This window comes from Diabrotica virgifera, chromosome 1 (genome assembly GCF_917563875.1).
Source record: "Diabrotica virgifera virgifera chromosome 1, PGI_DIABVI_V3a".
In the NCBI taxonomy this organism is placed as follows: Eukaryota; Metazoa; Arthropoda; class Insecta; order Coleoptera; family Chrysomelidae; genus Diabrotica; species Diabrotica virgifera.
In genome coordinates, this window is record NC_065443.1 from 98,748,665 (window position 1) to 98,771,851 (window position 23,187).

At 32.5% G+C, this 23,187-nt stretch overlaps 1 protein-coding gene across 1 annotated transcript in view; it reads left to right on the plus strand.

The window, feature by feature from the left end:
* The window catches only part of LOC114340452 (CD166 antigen homolog), an 827,535-nt gene that overhangs the window by 500,052 nt on the left and 304,296 nt on the right, over nucleotides 1-23,187 (plus strand). The gene's annotated exons all lie outside the window — the stretch shown is intronic.

Here is a 23,187-nt window from a genome sequence, read left to right on the forward strand (position 1 = left end):
TTCTATAACAAAGGAATTGTGCCAATTCCTTAAGGGTTCTCGTGTACCATCACCACATCTATGTGACCGAGCTAAACAAAGCCTTAAAACATCATTAAACGCGCTATGTTTGTTACCCAAGTACATGCCCTGGAGCAATTTGCCTCCTTATATTAAAACGGCATTGAATTTAACCAAATATTAAAATGTGTAAACTCAATTTCAAAAGTCTTTTATTATTCCGAAATAGAATTGATATTGTTACCTCGATCTTACACATCAAAAAAGAACATATATACCAAATTTGGTTGAAATCTGAAGTCTCGTTCAAAAGTTATTAGTCATATATGTATAGTCGCCATTTTGAATCCCCGCCATTTTTGTAAAAGGCAAAATCTGAGATGGCCTCATATCTAAATTTGAACCTTTATATGTGCAGTATATGTGGTCCAATTTATATACTTCTATCATTAAATGCACAATTGTTTCACATATCTGCTGCACTATATGGACATACAATAAATGTGAAGTAACACATGGACATACAATATATTATTTCCATACTGCAATTGTGAAAATATCATAAAATCAGGTTTAAAATAGTACAAGTAGTACAAATGAATTTTTTTAAAGGCGTAAAGGCAAAAGTTCGGACCAACCCTTTTTTATTTTTGAAAAAATTAAACGCAGAATGAAAGATTACAATTATTACCGAGGGCCGAAATTCATAGTGTGGACAAATATTGTATCTTTGAACATACAATAAAAGAGTCGTTTGGTTTGAATTTTGTGAACGCAAAAGTATTGTATTATTGGATATACAACATTTGTGCTCTATGGACATACAATATTTTTGTCCTCTTAGCCATCGGTATTTTGACAACAGGTAACGACAGACTATTTCGACATACGAGCGTACTGTGTAGGACTGTGGGTAGGAATAGTCAGCACCGCAATTTTACTCTTTATTTATACAAACCATATAATAATTATTTTATAATAATTTCTGTAAGTGGTGTAATGACGTGTTGAACAGTTGATCCCATGGTTAGTTGGAGTTTGAGCCTTCAAATTTTTCTGGTAGTTGTATTGTAACCCTGGTTTTACACACAAAGACTTTGAACGTGCGATGGTTGGAACGCACGATGATATTCCAATAGTGGCTCGAGCAATCCTATGGTACCTTTTTCATTACACGCCGACTTCACCGAACGTTTCAACCATCGTATAATGAGAAAGGTACCATAGGATTGCTCGAGCCACTATTGGAACGTCATTGTGCGTTCCAACCATCACACGTTTAAATTCTTAGCGTGTGAAACGAGGGTTACACATTGGTGCGCACCGTTTATGATAAGTCGTTCGAATGTTATAACTTCAATAACCCCCAAATTGTTTAACATCACGCTGTGATAGCTTGTTACTGATCCAATTTATTGGAGGGAACAGTAAGAATCATAGAAAGAAAAGGATTGATACAACAATTTAACTGGTAATATCTGAAAAGCAAAAATGTATAAAAAAAATGGTATACATTTTTATTTTTCAAAAATGTAATTTTTAGAAAATATTTCGGACATGAAGCAATCAATTTACATTTTTACCAGCAATACAAGACAATACAAACAAAACCAAGCTCTCATTTGAATCTCAAACAGTCTAGATATGATAGTTAAAATTGCTCCGAAGGCCATTACAGATTACGACGTCTTAGAAACAACGAAAATGCCAAAAACAAAATTCTCGTAGTAAAGAACGTAATGGCCCAGTTTATAGGGGAAACTCTGTATTAATATGTATCGAGTGGGGGTTTTATTCTTATGCTTTCACGTTCTGTGCGTTTTGTGAATTTTTATGACCGTCTCTCTCTTAACGATAATGCCATTCTCGGTCGTTTACCGCGAGGTTAAAAGTTTCGAAGATGATAAATAAAAGTATGCAAAGAAGAATTTTGCATAAGGCGCGTCTAATGAGCCAGGTTAAGTTATTCTATTATATGCTTAAAACAGTGAGCACTATTTTATAAAATTGTTTTTTAAATTTACATACAAATTACAAATTTAAGTCATTTCTATCGAGGTTCAAGGTCATTTAATGACTTTCTCTCTTGTACTTATAATACCTACTAAGGATTTCCACAGTTTTCAATGTATTTCTCTCCAGTTCTTTCTGCTCTGCCAGTCACCTTCCTGCCGATTTTTTCTTTCCATTGCTTCGTTCACTTCATCTCTGAGATATCTTCGGGATCTGCCTGTCTTTCTTGTATGTCTATTAAGCTAGAATAGCCATTTCATAAGGGAGCCATGAGACTTACCCCATATCTTTTTGCTATTTTATTGCAAATTTATTACAAAAATGAAACATTTATCGCTTCATCCCCTTCAGAGAAACAGGTGGCTATTCCAGCTTAATATTAAGCTAGAAGAGCCAACATTCATATATCCGGGACGAAAGCAGATAGAGAGTCGCTTCCAGCGGCCTATTTTATTGCTAATTAATTGCTAATTTATTATGCAAAATAAAAATGTATTGCTTTAACCCTTTCAGAGAAACAGGTGGCTATTCCAGCTTAATATTAAGCTAGAATAGCCAACATTCAAATTTCCGGAACTAAAGTAGATAGAGGGTAGCTTCTGGCGGCATATTTTATTGCTAATTAATTGCTGAAAGATTGGGTATACAAGAATTTAAAAACTTACCCCCACCAACCCCTACCGTAATCATCGTTCCCTGGATTTCACAAAGAGAGACAGTAACCAGTTTAAAGACTTAAAACCAAGTGGGTAATTTTTGCTAATTAATTGCTGCAGGTCTACGTCAAAAATGAATTTTTTGCTTCATCCACTAACGAGCAACAATGGCTACTACGTTTTAATACTTAAGCTACAAACAATACCCAACACTCCTATTTCAGGAAGGAAAGCAGATAGAGGGTCGCTTCCGGCGGCATATTTTATTTCTAACTAATTGCTGAAAGATGGGATCTACCGGAATTTACAAACTCGCCCCCTCCAACTCCTACCGTTATCATCGTATTCCGGATTTCACAAAGGGTGAAAAGTTTAAAGACTTAAAACCAAGTTGGTATTTTTTGCGAATTAATTGCTGCAGGTCTACGCCAAAAACAAATTTTTTGCTTCATCCCCTAACGAGATACAATGGATACTGCAGTTTAATACTTAAGCTACAATACCCAACACTCCTATTTCAGAAACGAGAGCAGATAGAGGGTCGCTTCCAGCGGCGTATTTTATTGCTAGTTAATTGCTGAAAGATAGGGTATACAACAATTTACAAACTCACCCTTTCCAACCCTACCGTTATCATCATTCGTCGGATTTCACAGCAAGTGAAAATAACCAGTTAAAAAACCTAAGACCAAGTGGGTATTTTTTCCTAAGTAACTGCTACAGGTCTACGCCAAAAATAATTTTTTTGCTTCATCCCCTAACGAGCAACAATGGCTACTGCGCTTAAACACTTAAGCTACAATACTCAACACTCCTATTTCAGGAACGAAAGCAGATAGAGGGTCGCTTCCAGCGGCATATTTTACTCCTAATAAATGGCTGACAAATGGGTATATAACAATTTAAAAACTCACCCCCTCCAACCCCTACCGTTATCATCATTCCCCGGATTTCACAAAAAGTGAAAATAACCAGTTAAAAACCTAACAGCAAGTGGGTATTTTCTTGCTAAGTAATTGCTGCAGGTCTACGCCAAAAATGATTATTTTGCTTTATTACCCTTTTTAGGTCTTTAAATTGGTTATTTTTATTTTTTATGAAATGCAGGGAATGATGATAACGGTAAGGTTAGGAAGGGGTGAGTTTGTAAATTCTTGTATACCCCATATTTCAGAAATTAATTACCAATAAAACATACCTCAAGACGCGACCTTTTATCTATTTTCCTTCCTGAAATATGATTGTTGGGTATTGTAGCTTTAGCATTAAAACGTAGTAGCCATTGTTGCTCGTTAGCGGATGAAGCAAAAAATTTAGTTTTTGGCGTAGACCTGCAGCAATTAATTAGCAAACAATACCCACTTGGTATTAGGTCTTTAAACTGGTTATTTTCACTTTTTGTGAAAAGCAGGGGACAAAAATAACGGTAGGGGTTGGGGGAGGTGAGTTTGTAAATTCTGATATACCTCATCTTTCAGCAATTAATAAGCAATAAAATATGCCGCCGGAAGTGACCCTCTATCTGCTTTCCTTCCTGAAATAGGAGTGTTTGGTATTGTAATTTAAGTATAAAAACGTATTAGCCATTGTTGCTCGTTAGGGGATGAAGCAAAAAATTCATTTTTGGCGTAGACCTGCAGCAATTAAGTAGCAAAAAATACCCACTTGGTTTTAAGTCTTTAAACTGGTTATTGTCACTCTTTGTGAAATCCGGGGAACGATGACAACGGTAGGGGTTGGTGGGGGTAAGTTTTTAAATTTTTTTATACCCCATCTTTCAGCAATTAATTAGCAATAAAATATGCCGCCGGAAGCGACCCTTTATCTGCTTTCATTCCTGAAATAGGAGTGTTGGGTATTGTAACTTAAGTATTCAACCGCAGTAGCCATTGTTGCTCGTTAGGGGATGAAGCAAAAAATTCATTTTTGGCGTAGACCTATAGTAATTAATTAGCAAAAAAATACCCACTTGGTGTTAGGTGTTTAAACTGGTTATTTTCACTTTTTGTGGTTTCCGGTTAATTATGATAACGGTAGGGGTTGAAGGGGGTGAGTTTGTAAATTCTTGTGTACTCAATCTTTCAGAAATTAATTAGCAGTAAAATATGCCGCCGGAAGCGACTCTCTATCTAATTTCGTTCCGAAAATATGAATGTTGGCTATTCTAGCTTAATATTAAGCTGGAATAGCCACCTGTTTCTCTGAATGGGTTGAAGCAATAAATTTTTAATTTACTTAATAAATTAGCGATTAATTAGCAATAAAATATGCCACCGGAAGTGACCCTCTATCTACTTTCGTTCCGAATATATGAATGTTGGCTATTCTAGCTTAATATTAAGCTGGAATAGCCACCTGTTTCTCTGAAGGGGTTGAAAAATATGGGGTAAGTCTCATTGCTCCCTTATGAAATGGCTATTCTACATCTTTCTTCTTCCTGTCGGGCTCCACGGTGTTATGCTGTGTATCCAAGGTTTTTGGTATGCTCTTCTACATATCCGTACCAGGTTAATCTCTTCTGTGCTATGTAGTCAGTTACATCTGAGTTCATTCCCTTTCTTTTCTTATTCTTTATGATCTCTTTGTTATTTACTCTATCCCTTTTGATACTTTTATTTTGTGTTTGGTTTTCTTCTTTACTATCTAATTTTCACATCCATGAGTCAGGATACTTCTTGTCGTGGGGTTATATAAATATTCTTCTTTTTCAGTTTATACTAATATTCTTATCCCGCAATACCGGGTTTAATTTTCGTATGCAGTCTCTTGTTTGGCCTACTATATTCTTTATATCTTCTTCAGTTCTTCCGTTGTATGATGTTATGAAACCTAAATACTTGTAGTTCGAGCAAAACTTGTAGAAGAGCAAATAAGAGTTCGAAATGAAAGGACATAGCCAGCCAGGCAAAGACCCGTCCAGAGTTATAACGCTAAAAGAAAAAGAAATACTTGTACTTGTCTGTCCCTTTTTTTACCCTTGCCTATTTCCAACTGTTTTATTTCTGTATTATCCGTAGTTAGGTATTTAGTTATCTTTAGGTTTATTTCCATTTCATTCTTTGTACATTCCTCTTTCAGTTTTCTCACCATAAAGCTGAGGTCATCTTCTTGTGCGGTCACTTTTTGGTCGTCAGCAAAACTTAGGGTATATAGGTATTCGTTTTTTAATGATATGCTCATTCAATCGCACTGGCTTTTCCCTGGTTTCAGCGTTTTTTTTTTCAGGAATATGTTGAATAGGACAAGGGATGGGGAGCAGCCCTGTAGCAGACCCTTTGTCGTTTTAAATAGACTGCATATTTTATTCCCCGTTTAGATTTTTCCCATCTCTCTTGCAATATCTCTAATGGATAACTGAACAAATTTGCGCGTATGTTAGCTAATAATAAAATGTGGCTAATCGGCTAGATCAGAACGTCCTCTTTGTGTCGTTCCATTTAAATTTTTCGAAAGGAACTAAAGTAAAATTGTCAGCTAAAATATGAATTAGAAGAAAAAGGACAGTTTTTTTAAGAATATATAACCAAAAATAAGGGACAAACCATGGTTTGAGAATTGAGAATATATGAATTGTCGAATGCGCTGTAACCATGCTTTATTTCCAGTGTATAAATATAAAATAGGTTTGTTAGGTAATAATAAATGTCTATGTGATGAAATGCCGATTTAGACCAGTAAGGATTTGTGAAAAAACGTCTATTGTTGGATGTTGTTCAGTAATAATAATTGACTTATGCTCCTTCTCAAATATGCCCGGAACATTAATAAAAAAATTAAAATATTTAAAAATTTCGAAAAACGTCGATTTTTTCTGCTTTCTTTGCTTATAATTTTAAAACGATTCGTTTTGGAACAAAGTCGTACAGAAATAAAATAAAGATAATTGAATTTTGTATGATATACGGCTGGTCAAAAATGTCTTAACGTATTACCTTTTCTGCAATATAGCAATAAATACAAAATAAGGGGGCAAAATACGCCTGTTGTTTTTCAATGTTTTTAACCACTTTGGTGGCACTTAGAACCTTAGTAATTCGCTTAGAAAATTCTTTGTAACATACTTAAACGGTGTACCAAATTTCATTAAAATCGACCTAATAGATTTTGCATTATAAATTTGCAATCTAAATGTTTTTAAAAAAGTTCAAATTTTTTAAAATCTTTCTGAACAAAAAGTAGAACATTTAGAAGTTGGCTATTTTTTTACATATATAGAGGTGCTCTACCTATCTAATACACTTTACAGAATTAAAATCGGATTATTTAAGGGGCCTCAGCAATGTTTTAAACTTATAAACAATTTTTTGGCTTATAAACAAATAGCTTTGTTTAATAATAAAAAAATTAATTTTTAGCAATGTAAATAATTAAAACCGGTATAATTTGACTTAAACTTTCAAATGCTGTCAGCAGAATTGCTATTTTATTTTTTAATCAAAAGTTATTCGCGTTCAAAAATTGCAATTTTTCGATTTTTTGAAAGTTCCACTGCGTTTATCTCGAAAACTATGCATCCTACGAAAAAACTTGTAAGAACATTTTTTGCTTAGAATTACCCAAGAAATACAAAAATAGTATATTATTCAACGAGCATGTAATGATGGCTATTACTCACGATGATGAAGTTTGCGACACGAGCCGTAGACGAGTGTCGTAATTCATCAGAGTGAGTAATAGCCATTACATGCGAGTAGAATACTATACTTTTTCTACGACTTTTTTTATTTTACTGTAAAAAATTTAATTATCAACTACTCGAGATTTAAATTATTATAATTTACAAAAATACCTAAATGCTATTTACCCCTAGTACGTGGCTGAATAATTGGTTGCCTACTATTACTAAATTCCCATTTATTGTAAAAATACAACTAGAAATAGTCAATATAAGTTCTATTCGTTTCTGAAAAATATAAGCTTAAATTTGTACTTACTGTCAGTGAATCTAATAAATAGGAAATGGTTGTTGTCGGTGGACGTATTTCATAATATATAGTTATAATGTATATTTACATTTAACTATATATAATATAATAATATATAACTATACATGATATGTTATAACAAATTTAACACAATATAACTTGAAAAACAAACACAATATTAGTTATAAATTCCAATTAACATAAACAAAATTCGCTAATGTCACTGTCACTAAATTAAATGATAAACGTCAAAATTTTTAGTAAACAAGATATAAACGTACAAAATATATTGACATTGTTACAGTTAAAATTCCTTTAAAAAATTTGCGAAGTTAATTATTGGTATAAATTACAATAATTATTGTATTAAATAAACAAGTTTATGTAATTTTATTTGCAGTTTATATACGATTAATATTAAAAGAGGCATGCGCCACTTGAATCTAACTTCAGCCCGTGAGTAATGACCCGTGAGTAACTTCAGCCCGTGAGTAATGAATTATTACTCACGGGTACAGTAATAGGTGCTATTATCTATGAAAAAATAGCGAATAATGAGCTTGTTATTAAACAATCGTAGAAAAAATATATTATTTTGCGAAAAATCGATGTTATGTAATTCCTCAAGTTCTTTGTTTATAACAATCTTATCGACATCCGGATCAACTGTTATCCAAAAAAATTGTGTTCTAAATTTCCAATAAATGTTCTAACTCTATTGACATTAGAGGATAATAGTATTTATTAGTATATTATTCAACGAGCATGTAATGATGGCTATTACTCACGATGATGAAGTTTGCGACACGAGCCGTAGGCGAGTGTCGTAATTCATCAGAGTGAGTAATAGCCATTACATGCGAGTAGAATACTATACTTTTTCTACGACCTTTTTTTATATTTTAATTAGTAAAAAATTTAGTTATCAACTACTCGAGATTTAAATTATAATAATTTACAAGAATACCTTAATGCTATTTACCCCTAGTACGTGGCTGAATAATTGGTTGCCTACTATTACAAAATTATTATTTATTGTAAAAATACAACTAGAAATAATCAATATAATTTTTATTCGTTTCCGAAAAATTATAAGCTTAAATTTGTACCTACTCTCAATTAATCTAATAAATAGGAAATGGCTGTTGTCGGTGGACGTATTTCAATAGTTATAATGTATATTTCATTTAACTATATATAGTATAATAATATAACTATATACATAATATGTTATAACATATTTAACATAATATAACTTGAAAAATAAACACAATATTAGTTAAAAATTCAATTAACATAAACAAAATGAGCTAATGTCACTGTCACTAAAATAAATGATAAACGTCAAAATTTTTAGTAAACAAGATATAAACGTAAAAAATATACTACCATTGTTACAGTTAAAATTCCTTTAAACATTTTTCGAGGTTAATTATTGATATAAATTACAATAATTATTGTATTAAATAAACAACTTTAGGTAATTTTATTTGCAGTTTATATACGATTAATATTAAAAGTGGCATGCGTAACTTGAATCTAACTTCAGCCCGTGAGTAATGACCCGTAAGTAACTTCAGCCCGTGAGTAATGAATTATTACTCACGGGTACAGTTATGGGTGCTATTATCTATGAAGAAATAGCGAATAATGAGCATGTTATTAAACGGTCGTAGAAAAAATATATTATATATCAGTATGTAAAATCTACTAACATTACTTTATAAGCAGCATTGCGACAGATTAAAAAATTTCATTGTAAGATTAAAAAAAAATAATTAAAAAAATAAATAAAAATAGGAGGCAAACAACAACAACAAAAAATGTACTAAAAAATAAAAAATAATAATAAAAAAACAGAACAATCAACAAACAAAAATAATAAAAAAAATATACATAAATCATAATAAAACGAAGAGAAATAAAAAAAATATACATAGAAATATAAAAAAATATTAATAAAAATACTTAACCAAAATCCTTAAGGCATTTACTAACACACTATTATTGTATTGTATACAAATTATTGTAACTCAATGTACCACGTATATAAATGTAAGTAAGCAATGGTTGATAAAACTACATGACTGGCCCTTTGGCTATGCCAGTGCCATCAACTTAGTTAAAAAAATTAAATTTTCTCTAAAAGTCCTCTCCAGTGGAGAAGAGTCTATTTCTTAATATTTGCCAATCCAATTATATTAGGTTCTAATATATTTGTTTTTTCCAGCAATTATCTGATGTTACTCTTCTTGTTTTTCCTTCAGGTTGGTACTTTGTACTTTAGTACCTGCATTATCTATGTTAATGGCAGAGAGTACCAAAATGGATGACCAGACACGCTTCTGTTAGGTTTGCCATTCTTAAGTCTGTGTCAGTCTAAAAATAGCATCCTAATATATAAAATGCTTGATTGTATTCTGCCTTTCACGTCCGTTTTTCTTTAAAAGATCAAATTACTATATAGTTCGACAGCTGTTTATTTATTAGACCTTTTTTCGTAGTTTCTACAAATTATAATAAAAACAAAAATGGAAAAGATAATAATTTATTTCATTAGAAACGTACATACAGTTCTTCCCTACTTAATTGAGTATTTTCCACATTTAAAAGCTTATATAAAAGAATTGCATAAAGTAAAAAGTTTAGTGCTTTTCTGAGGAGGTTTAGTAGCGTTCCGGATTTAAGTGAAAATCTTTAAAACAATAAAGATGTACGTAGATAAAACCCTTTCCTTGTGAAAGCATGTTTTTCTTTTAAAAGCTACTTTACCGCTATTGAACGTGTTTCTTGGCTAAGGTGATAGAATATTGTTGTAGCTATGGCAGTTACAAAACCTTGAGTTAAAAAGTACAGAGGTTAAAAAAGTTTTTCAAAAACTAGCTTTATATTAACACATTAGAAATAAAGATGGACCGAAAATTTAAATTAATCATACTAGTAGATAATTTTATATCTTTTAAAACTTTACTAAGTGACAGAAAAATCTAAAGCAGAACTAAAATTAAAATATACAAAACGTTAATGAGGGTATCTCCTCACATATTAGGCAGAAACATGAGCTCTAGCGCAAATTATGAAAGACTTTTGGGAATATTCGAGTGTAGAATACTCCATAAAATTATTTGGAGCTAAAAAGCTAAGGAATACAGGATAAAAAACCACAGAGACACCTTTAGAAAGAAGAAGGTGGTTATATGGAGTTGAGACTAACTTAGGGATATTAAAAATGAGAATATGGCAACAGGTCGCTAGAATTTAAACAAAATGGAGAAGAATCTTGGAGCAGGCAAGGATCCACAAAAAATTTTCGAGCCAAAGATAATGATGATGATGGTTCATTCCATTGTTAAGATACTTTAGTGGTCGGTCACTCTGTTTTGTAGTCGAATGTTTTATGTGGTCGAATGTTTGAAATAATTTGTATCTTTCTGTTTTTTATGTGGCCTGGAGCCGCAGACGGCCTGCGTATAATATAATGTCGTCTGATATTTTACTTATACATGAAACTAACTTCATACCTAATTTTACTAGATGCCTAAAAGAGATAATAAAGATTTTTCAGAATAAATCGAGTATAACAAAAACTAATTTAAGAAATAATATATCAAGCAAAGGATGCCGTTGACTAAATTAGGATGTTGTACAATTTATTTTCTAAAGATTAAAGATAATGAGGCAATGGTTCAAATCATACTCAGAAACTTAGCAGCTTGTTACAAGAAATGAACCAACGATAAAACCGTTTAGCTTAGCTTTCTGATTATACTCATTCATTGATAATTGAGAAAGCACTAGACAATGGCATCGGCAAACCGCCTTCCTAAAATCCACACTCCTTTTCCCAAATCCCTCGAAATGCGATCCCCTCTTTGAAAAACGCGGCAGTGTAGAAAGAGAACAGATAACGAAAAACGGGAATTGAGGCGATATCGACATGGCGAGAAGCAAGTCGCTTATTCAGTACTTTAATAAATTAGTTTTAAAGCCATAATTCGCAAAACTTTATTTGAGATAAAATTGAGTAATTAAAAGATTCATAGAATGCATCCAAATTATAGTTAAAGGCATAGTCAAATCCAGTAGATCGAAAATTTTTCGTCTAATAATAGTCAAATTTTCGTCAAATTTTTTTAATTTCGTCAAATTTTCACTTTTATATAAATGTCAAGTTTGATAAACAGTATTTTTGTAAATAATAGAACTCTATCCATATCTACTGTAGAACTTTCAATATACAATGTACCCGGTTGTGAAAAAGTGGCAGAAAGGTAGAGCTATATAATAGTACATAAAATTTCCTCTTTCTCAAATTCCTAATGATGATGTAGCACAACATTAAATAATTAACTAAATTATTTGCAATAATTAAAAAACAATACCAATGGCCATTATTTGTCGAGGCATTAACCTAAATAAAAAAAATATAAAACAAACATGCCCATCGATAATAAATAGTAAATTATGGTAGGTTGTGGATTTTTCAGTCATATTCTCTCTCTTTCTCTCTCTCTCTCTCTCTCTCTCTCTCTCTCTCTCTCTCTCTCTCTCTCTCTCTCTCTCTCTCTCTCTCTCTCTCTCTCTCTCTCTCTCTCTCTCTCTCTCTCTCTCTCTCTCTCTCTCTCTCTCTCTTTGATTTCTCTACTTTGATTTCTTACGTAATCGTTTTAATCATTACGAGGTCTTAGGAATGTTGTTAAGAAGGAACGAAAATTGTGTTGAGAAGGGGATTATCAAAAAAAATTGCAATTAGGAGAAAAGAATTCGGAGACAAATTTAAGCGAAAAAGAAAAAATGCGAACACAATGTTATCTTTTTATAATAGACAATCTTCAGTAGGAGATTATTTGCCGATATGATAGTTATAAATCTTATTCAAGAGCATTTGAATTTTTGTTTCAACTAAAAACTACGGAAGATTACGATATTTTCAGATCGGCAACCGAATTATAGCAAAAATACAAGGAGGATTTGGACTAGTATTTTCCCCAAGAATGTGTTCATTTAAAGCATTTGTTAACATCCCTTCCCCAATTAAAAATAGACACTCCTTTAGAATTGGTACAGGATTTATACGAAAATAAGTTAATATCTTTATTTCCAAACGTTAATATTTGCCTGCGTGTTTTTTCTCCATAATGGTCGCAAATGCAAGTGGCGAACGCTCTCTTTCGACACTAAAAAGGGTAAAGACCTACTTAATAAATGCAATTTCCCAAGAAAATTTGAACTGCATAGCAGTTTTATCCATTAAGGAGGACCTGCTAAATGCTAAATGAATTAAATATAAATGATATCATCAAATTCTTCGCTTTCGAGTAAAATCAAGAAAACAAGCTTTTCAATAGTAAAGGTATTTGATTGCCTACCTTATGTTACCTGTTTGAATGTTATTATAGGTACATTTTTTTTATTTTACTTTTTGAAGTTCGCCCTTAATTTTTTTCTTGTATTTTGTTAGTATTCAAAATATGTTTTGTTGAATTGAAATAAAGTTAAGAAATATTTTTCAGCCTGGGCGCGGCATCCGTATCAGCACCGGGCGGCAGACTATGTTAAACCGGCACTGCTGCCAGGTCATGGTTTTTAGCCTTGGTGTGCTATGAATTATCACTAGACAAATTTCTAGCCTTACAGGACGACCGTTAGTCGGAGGGTTCACTAGCTCTTAGACTATTAAGAGATATTTAGAGGGCAAATTTTCCAGTTTCCGCATTTATTTTTATTCAAAGTGAGAATATTTTTTGTTGTATATAAAAATAATATGCTTGAACTTTCTACTTCCGGTCAAATTCAAGGCCTGGCATACATTTTAACCACAGTTATTTCAGGAAAAGCGATTCGCATCCCATTTGTAAATATCTAAGTTTAATTAAAGTCCAAAATCGTTTTCTCGAAAGGAATTGGACTTTTTTGTGTATTAGGTAGGAAGCAACCGTATTCATTCCGACAGTTTACAGTGTCAGTTTACTTAGCATTCCGTTCTACATTCGCCTCTTACAAACAAACCTTTCAAATATTCCGAGAACGTTTAATAAACATTCTCAGTTAATTAATGCCCGTTGAATAATTACCAAAATACGCACACTAATGAATTTAAAGGTGGAAGAAATCTTGAAATATAACAGTAATTAGAACAAATATTGGTTTTAGACCCTATCCCACAGTTAGCGCAGTGAAACTGATTCAGAAATTGTTTCAGTACTTTACGGTCATGTATTTTGCTCTAAAAAACAATAATATTATAACAGAAGGAAAATAATAATTTTTATCAACTAAAAAAGGTAGTTCCCAAGGTTAGCTATATGTATACCATATAGTTAAAAAACTCAAACATGAAGTAAAAACCATTTCTATGTAATTGGTATATTTATTAAAAATTTTAAAAATCCCAATAGATTGAAAAAATGTGTCCAATTCAGAACGTTTTGGGGCCTATCGGTCCATCGTCAGTGAATCTAAAATAGAATAAGTAATTCCACTAATAAAATTGAAAGATGGTTGAAAATTGAAAAGTTAAAAAACGTGGTTATGATTACTTACTCGAATACTTGCTAAATAGCCCCAGAACCAAACAATGGTTGAAATTATAATTCAATCTACATTATGTTGTAGTGATATTAAACAGGCTAAATGCCGATATTAAAAGATAACTATAACCTCCGGGAACATGGTGAAACTCTACCAGGAAACTTGTTCAACCATCTTAGGCCAACGTTGACTACCAAGTGTCAAAAGATTGTAAGGAAGTGTATGGAGTGACATTGACAGTAGAGACAACTCCATTGAAAATGCATGGGGTGTACTCACCAGAGCTGTTCTTGCCCGAAGGAATACTACTAAAATTCATCATGAACTAACAATTATTGTCTGTAGAGAAAATGGGAAAATCTGTCACAAAAAATTACTGATCGAGTTAAAAGCATTATTTGAGCTCGAATCCAGGCTTGCATCGATGCCCATGGTGGAAATACACGAGATATTAAACTTGTTAAATATAATTTGATTAATTTTTTTTTAGTTTTTAATTTTTCATTTATTAAAAAGACAATATCTTTTAAAATAAAAAATATATATATCAACCTTTTGATATTCTTTTTATAAATTACCTAAAACAGTAGTTCCTGAAAATACTTAATAATTGCGAAAATTTTAGGTGATGCAGAATTTTTGAAACTATGCGTATACAGTGCTGAGCACGCTAATAACCGGATAATAACGCAAAAGATGTAAAACATAATACGTTGTGCAATAAAAAGAGATGATGAAACTAGTAAAGGTGGGAAAATGTCAGTAGAAACCTATGATTTAATTTAAATTAGACTATCACCAAGAGTTTTCACCTTTAGACTTTAGCTTAACCTTCGGAGTACGGAGATTATTTGACTTACTTAGATTACGAAGATGGGTCAAGCGTGACCCATTCTCATTTTATTTATAAGGATGTTTTAAATAGTCAGTATTATTAAACAGTATCTTTAATTCAATAAAAAACAAAGGAACATAAAAATTATAATCATAAATTTTTGTAGGTATTTAAATTTTTTAAGATGGTTCACCATCCTGGTCTTTTTGGCAGTAGTTGCATTTAATTTTGACAATATGGACTTCTTCGCGTTTTGAATGGGTATTACAAACAAATCTTTTACACATGTCACATCTTTTTGAATATTTATTGTCACTATCCCTACAAGAATAACAACGACCTCGTTTTGTTGCAGATTGCGGCACTTCGATTTGCTTTTTTACACTAACACTGGTGGTGTCTATTGCAGCGATTGCATATTTAGGGTATACGGTGGGTTCTTCTTGTATTGCTTCCGCTCTTCGGTTTATATTGGGCGAGGTTAATTGTTTTCCAAGCTCCTCCAGAAATAGTTTTCTACGATGTTTTATATTTACTTGGCTGTTCCATTCGGGATTTTTCGTATTCCAGAGAACGAAAGCATTGTAGCACGCAATATCCAAAAAGTTGAAAAATATACGTAAGAGCCATCTTCTTGTTGCTCTTTTACATGTGTACTCTCTGATCAATTTATCTAAAATATCGACTCCACTTTTTGTTTTGTTGTAATCCAAAATAATTTTTGGTTTAAACTTTTGGTTTTCATCAGAAATTTCATGTTCATTGTGTAAGGTCGATAATAATGCAACAAACTTGTTAGGCTTGGTTACATATGAAACTAAGGTAATGTTTTTAGTGAACAAAAATTTTGAAGAATATAGTGAGCGATCTGTCATTTCAAGCAATGATTTGGGTAAACTCTTCCTGTTTTTTCTGATAGTACCCAAAAGAGTTAAATTTTTGGATAATAGTTCTTCAGATAAAGCAATGTCGGTAAAAAAATTATCAGTTGTAATATTTCGACCAGACCTATACCAATGTTCTGCAAGTGTTTTGACAACTCTTGGGCCTTGGTTACGTTCAGATTGATCACCAATCTTTCCAGTATATATCTCAAAGTTAAAACAATAAAAATTTTCAGCGTCACATAGGGTCCAAGCCTTTATACCGTATTTCTTTGGTTTACTTGGTATATAAATCAGAAATGGACAACGTCCCCTAAAATCTATAAGCTGCTCGTCGATAGTACCAAAAGCAGATGGTTCGTATGATTGCCTACAATTTTGGGCAAATAGATCAGCGATTTCTCGAATAGGAGCTAATTTATCTCGTTCTCTTCTTTCTGCTCTTGTATCCAAATTATCAAAGCGAATATGCTTCAAAATACTTATAAATCTATCCCGGTTTAGAGATGCTTTATATATAGGACGCGTAAATGATTGATTTGTATTGGACCATCAATTATGCACCTTCTCATGGGACTCTCTGAATCTTCCACATAATATAAGTATACCAAAAAAGCACGCAGTTCGACTAGATCAACTTCAATCCAATCTTTCATTTTTGTCTCCTTCTTACTGTTATACGCAGCTGTGAACTCAATAGCTCTCTTATTGGTATACTCGAGAATCATTGACATCATACTATTAGAAAAAAATAAATTGAAGGCATCCATGCATGTCTCAATATTTTAACTTTTCTTAGTTAGACCTGAGTTTTTCTGTAATAAATTACATGCCAATGTCTTACCCTTTTTTGGAGCTAAATAACGCCATGTTCGTCCTTTGCACAAAACATCAGATACGTTAGACCTTTCACTATCTATATTTTCAGAAGTTGACGCTAAAACTTCCTCATTCTCGAGTTCAGTAATTGATAAATTACCTTCATGTGCTTCTGGCTCACAATCGTCATTATCACTCGCTTCACTATTGCTTTCATCCAGCTCTGCAACGTCATCTTCTTCACTATCTGATAGGAGTAAGGCATACAACTCAGCTTCACTCAAAGGTTTATTCTTTTTCCACATTTTGATATAATACTGGACACTTCAAGATCGATGTTTGAATTAAATTTATCAACAAACGTGAAATACCGCTTTACATCAAAGTTAGACCTCTCGTCTCGGACATTCCCATAGAATATGCCTATTAGACACTACATTTGCTCCCAAGGTTAACTATCCACTAATATTTCTACAAACATAATCATTTGCCCTTGAATACATTTACTGGTAAACAGAGACGACTGCGTTTTACGTGTATCTACACACATTGAAAAATTCGTCGAAATCCGAAGACCGGGTCAGGAGTGACCCGTCATCATAGATTTTACGTAGAGGAAAAACTGCAACTTGCATGTTTACGAATGATACACGAAAAAATAGATTGAAACAAATAAGGAGAACTTACGATCAATCAGATTTGTAAAAAAATTATTTCATAAAATATTAAGAAATAAGTGAATTTCGGGTCACGCTTGACCCAGTCTTCGTACTCCGAAGGTTAAGAGCTACTTGACTTCAGTCATAATTGTACGTATGACGTTCTTCCTAACCTAGTTTTATTATTTTGCTCCTGGATCATACGATTTACGATTTGATGTAAATTGGAAAATACTATTTGTAGAATCGAACGACAATAAATGTGTTACTGTAGCATATAATTATGATCGTATGGAATGTCTCCCACAAGCTAGTAAATGGAATCACAAGCTCAAAAGAAAACGTTTATTTCTTAACCACAAATATATAATATATTCATAGGAGGTATGGATCAACACTACTAGTTTGTTGGAAAAATATGCCACTAAAATCAAAGCTAAGAATTGATATTGGGCAATATTCACACGACTGATTGATATGGAATTAGTAAATTCATGGCGTCTCTAAAGACGAGTTAATAGGTCAAATAATACTTTATTAGATTTTCGTCGATGTGTCGCAGGTTTCTACCTTATAAGAAGTATAGTAGTAAGGTTAAGAATATAAACATTTAAAGTATTTACAAACATAAAATTCGATGGGAAAGAACACTTTATGGAGACGGGTTAGATCAGATACGATTTGCAAAAGGAAATTGTAAAGTCAAGCCACTAACATATTATGGAAAATGTACATTGTTTTATACAATCTTATAAAAAACAAAATTATTTTTATTAGCAACTGTGCTACACAATTTCATGAATCGTTCCATATTGAGAACAATATTGCTGATCATTATGTATAATAGTGTAGGAAACAGAGGTTGAACCTCGCAAAATGGACACAAGTCAGGTTTTATCTTTTTTTTCTGTTATATCAAGGGGTGCTTATTATAAGACTAACTTTTTCTGAAAAAATTTCGCCCCGGATCCCCCCTTTTCACCCCTTTAAACGGGGTGATTTGTGGTTTTTGCGGAACGTAGCCCTACCTGTACCTTTTACAAAATTTTTCTTTATAGAAATATGAAGAGGACTATATTTTCTACGATTTATTTTCCGACAGCATATGTCTATCATCCACCGTTTAGCGGGGGTGGCGCCCCCAAGTTGACAAGTTTTTAAAAAAGATGTTTTAAAAAAAATATATTTTTCTTTAACTGTAACGGAAATTAAGAAAAAATCCTGCAGCGATTATTCACAAATAAGTGACTGATTTTTTGGTATAGGTTTCACTTAAGGCTAGTTGCCCTATTTTTAATTGCAGGATGTTACATTTTAAAAAACCTCTTTTTATACCATCTGAACCGTTTATGCTAGAGTAAAAAGACTTTCAGCGATTACCCATGTACTTGTGCTATTTATAAATTTGTATATTGCACCCCCATTTTTCCCCGGAACCACCCCCAAAAAAGAAGAATTAATAAATAAAGTGATTTTCTTGGAATCGTTCACACACAATGCCCTTTATTAATATGCTTCATATATCATTTTGTGCACGTTATTATTACCCATACATGGACACCAAAAGCGATTTCCTAGTGCAACCCCTGTAGCCAAAAAAAAAAAATAAATAAAATAAGGGGTTGAAATTTTTTTATGTTTTTTGCTTTTTGATCCATACGGGCATATGCTTCATCAATAGTGCTTTTCAAAAATATATATGGTTATTGCAACATCCCTACGGAAACCACCCCTATCCTTGAAAATATATTGGAGAAACTACCTCTATCCCTTTTTAGCGAGCATGTTTTTACGATTTTCTCATTACTTATGCATTCTTTTTAAACAAAACTTATACAAGGTTAAAGATCACTATTTACTCTAAAAATTAGGTTCTATTCATTTTTTTCGTATAAGCAACCGTTACGGCACAGTGGCGCCGTAAACCTCATATATGCTTTGGCGTTCTCCAGTTTTTGTTTTTTTTTTCGTCATCTGTTGGTTTTATTGATAAAGTACTTATGTAAAATAAAACAACACAGTGTAACCTACAAATTATGACCTATGCACATTTTACAATCTTTGCGCCCCAAACCACAGTGGTGGCCAAAAATCAATTTTTGGATATTTTCGCCACCTACACGCATTTTATTGCATTAATGCTACCTTAATAGCACAATATTTACCCTTAAGTAGTCGCTAAGCAGTGGCTGATCCAGGGAGGGGTGATGGGGGTGATCACCTCCCCCCTCTCAAACCAAGTGATATTATATTCAAAGATTATAAAAATATTCATTTATTTTTTTAGAAATACTTATATTATATTATTATTTTTATAAGAATGGCGTACTTTTTATGCTTTACCGACAGTGGAGGATCCAGCATCGTTAAGAGGGGGGTGCCAATTGGCTAAATTTCTATAAAAATAAAAGAATATTTTTATAACCTTTGAATATAATATCACTTGGTTTGAGAGGGGGGGAGGTGATCACCCTATCACCCCTCCGTGGATCCGCCACTGCTTAGCGACCACCTAAGGGTAAATATTGTGCTATTAAGATAGGATTAGTGCAATAAAATGCGTGTAGGTGACGAAAATATGCAAAAATTGAATTTGGGCCACCACTGTGACTTTGGGGCGCAAAGATTGTAAAATGTGCATAAGTCATAATTTGTAGGTTACACTGTGTTGTTTTATTTTACATAAGTACTTTATCAATAAAACGAACAGATGACGAAAAAAAAAACAAAAACTGGAGAACGCCAAAGCATATATGAGGTTTACGGCGCCACTGTGCCGTAACCGTAACGGTTGCTAATACGAAAAAAATGAATAGGACCTAATTTTTAGAGTAAATAGTGGTCTTTAACCTTGTATAAGTTTTGTTTAAAAAAAAATGCATAGGTAATGAGAAAATCTTAAAAACATGCTCGCCAAATGATAGGGGTAGTTTCTGCAGTATATTTTCAAGGATAGGGGTGATTTCCGCAGGGATGTTGTAATAACCATATATATTTTTGAAAAGCACTATTGATGAAGCATATGCCCATATGGATCAAAAGCAAAAAACAAAAAAAAAATTTCAACCCCCCATTTAATTTATTATTTTTTGGCTACAGGTGTTGCACTAGGAAATCGCTTTTGGTGTCCATGCATGGATAATAATAACGTGCATTATATGATATATGGAGCATATTAATAAAGGGCATTGTGTGTGAAGGATTCCAAGAAAATCACTTTATTTATTAATTTTTCTTTTTTTTGGGGGGGGGGGTTCCCGGGAAAAAATGGGGGTGCATTATACAAATTTGTAAATAGCACCAGTACATGGGTAATTGCTAAAAGTCTTTTTACTCTAGCATAAACGGTTCAGATGGTATAAAAAGGGTTTTTTTAAAATGTAACACCCTGTAATTAAAAAAAGGGCAATTACCCTTAAGTGAGCCCTATACCAAAAAAACATCTTTTTTTAAACATCTTTTTTAAAAACTTGTCAACTTTGGGGCGCCACCCCCTAAACGGTGGATGATAGACATATGCTGTTGGAAATAAATCGTAGAAAATATAGTCCTCTTCATATTCCTATAAATAAAATTTTTTGTAAAAGGTACAGGAAGTGCTACGTTCCACAAAAACCACAAATTACCCCCTTGAAAGGGGTGAAAAGGGAAGTTCCGTGGCGAAATTTTTTCAGAAAAAGTTAGTCTTATAATAAGCACCCCTTGATATACCAGAAAAAAAAATAAAACCGGACTTGTGTCCATTTTGCAAGGGTCAACCTTTGTTTCCTACACTATAAGCAAAAATTTTAAAATTTGAAAAAAAAATGGTCTTAATAGATTAAAGGAAAATTGTGGCTTATTCACAATAGGTCTGGATCCCGCGTATGAAAAAAGTTGATTAATAGCAAGCTGAAAATTTGTTAATAGCTTAAGGGTGTCTAGTCGGACAAACTTTGATATATAGGAACACTGGAACAGGGGAAGTTTTAATTGTGGAACAGGTTAAAAATTTGGAACGGTCAGACCACGAAAACGTCACATGTATTTTGTCCGACAGAACTTCCAATTGATTTGTTAGCCTTTCATTAAACTCTCATGCAAAAATCAGGCTGCTATTTATCACCAAATGGAAATTATAATGAGTGGAACACGTAGAATATGTCAAATGACAGGAATTATGACAGGTGATAAATAGCAGTTTGATTCTTGCATGAGAGTTTAATGAAAGGGTAACAAATCAATTGGAAGTTCTGTCGGACAAAATACATGTGGCGTTTTCGTGGTCTGACCATTCCAAATTTTTAACCTGTTCCACAATTAAAACTTCCCCTGTTCCAGTGTTACCATATATCAAAGTTTGTCCGACTAGACACCCTTAAGCTATTAACAAATTTTCAGCTTGCTATTAATCAACTTTTGTTTTCATACGCGGGATCCAGACCTACAATAAAACACTGAACCAAAAAAGTACGTAAATATAATGAAAAAAACATTGATTCATAAACGGGGAGCATTAATTTTCGTCCAAAGATCAGTATCGTTGGTCCAATGTAAGTAGATACATTAACTAATTCTCAAAAACTTTAACTTCTATGAATTAGTACGTTCATTCAATGTACTTTCTAATTAAGAATTAATGTACCGATACATTGGTTCAATGTACCGATCCATTGATTCAATGTACCGATACATTGATTCAATGTACCGATACATTGATTCTTAACTAGAAAGTACATTGAATGAACGTATTAATTCATAAAAATTAATGTTTTTAAACATTATTTAATGTATCTACTTACATTGGACCAATGATACTGATCTTTGGACGAAAATTAATGCTCCTCGTTTTTGAATCAATGTTTTTTTCATTATATTTACGTACTTTTTTGGTTCAGTGTGTACTAAAGTATTCTCCCAATTTCAATTTTGTGAATATTTGTTAGAGTTGCACAATTTTGACTTGAATGTTTGAACTTGACTTGAGTTTGACTTAATTTCAAGTCAAACTCAAGTCAATCCTTCCGACACATAATTCAAGTCAAGTCAAACTGGTCAATCGTACAGGTTTGAAAATTCAAATTGTTTGTCAAACTAGTTTGAAAAAGTTTGAAAAATAATTTATTTTGTAGAGATATACTTTTTTGTTGAGATAGATATGTTAGTTGCCAATTAAGGTAAGAAATTTAATAATACAATGAGTTTCATATAAAAGTAACTTGATATTGGAAGCGGTTATATTCAAAACAGGGTAATAAATTTCTTAAAAATGATTGCTGTATACTTAGAATTGCTTGCAAGTTTCGTTTTATCGATATCACTGTTTTATATTTTTATTTAAGTGTTATTACTAGATTAAAACAAAGAATTCATTGAATGGTTTTTATCATAACAGGTGTAATTTAGTCTACTTTAACAAAAATTTATGAAGGAACAACAAAATATAATATTTTTAATAGAGTTTTAATAGGTTTAATGCATTCTTTGCGACTTTTCAATTTCGTTGTAAAGAATTAGTTCACTATTTGTCATTTTATAACGGTGTTCTTTATTTCTACATATTATGCACTTTGCAATTTTCATTGTTTTGAAATCACCTGCCGCAACATCAAATAACTCATTATATTTATTTTTCTTAATTATTAATACTGCTACGACTACAGATTATTTCTCTTAATTTTTGCAGTGGGAATACCTTCAAAATCAGACTAAATTTGTTCTGGTACTTATTCTGAGTCGAAAAATATCCAGGTTCAGATATTATCTCACAAGACAAACATACATAGACGTCTAAATATGAACTACAATCTAATTTGCGGAATAGGCGGATATTTACAGGGGAGGATAGGGAAATCCCCCCCCCCCCCAAGAAGGTCCAAAATTTTT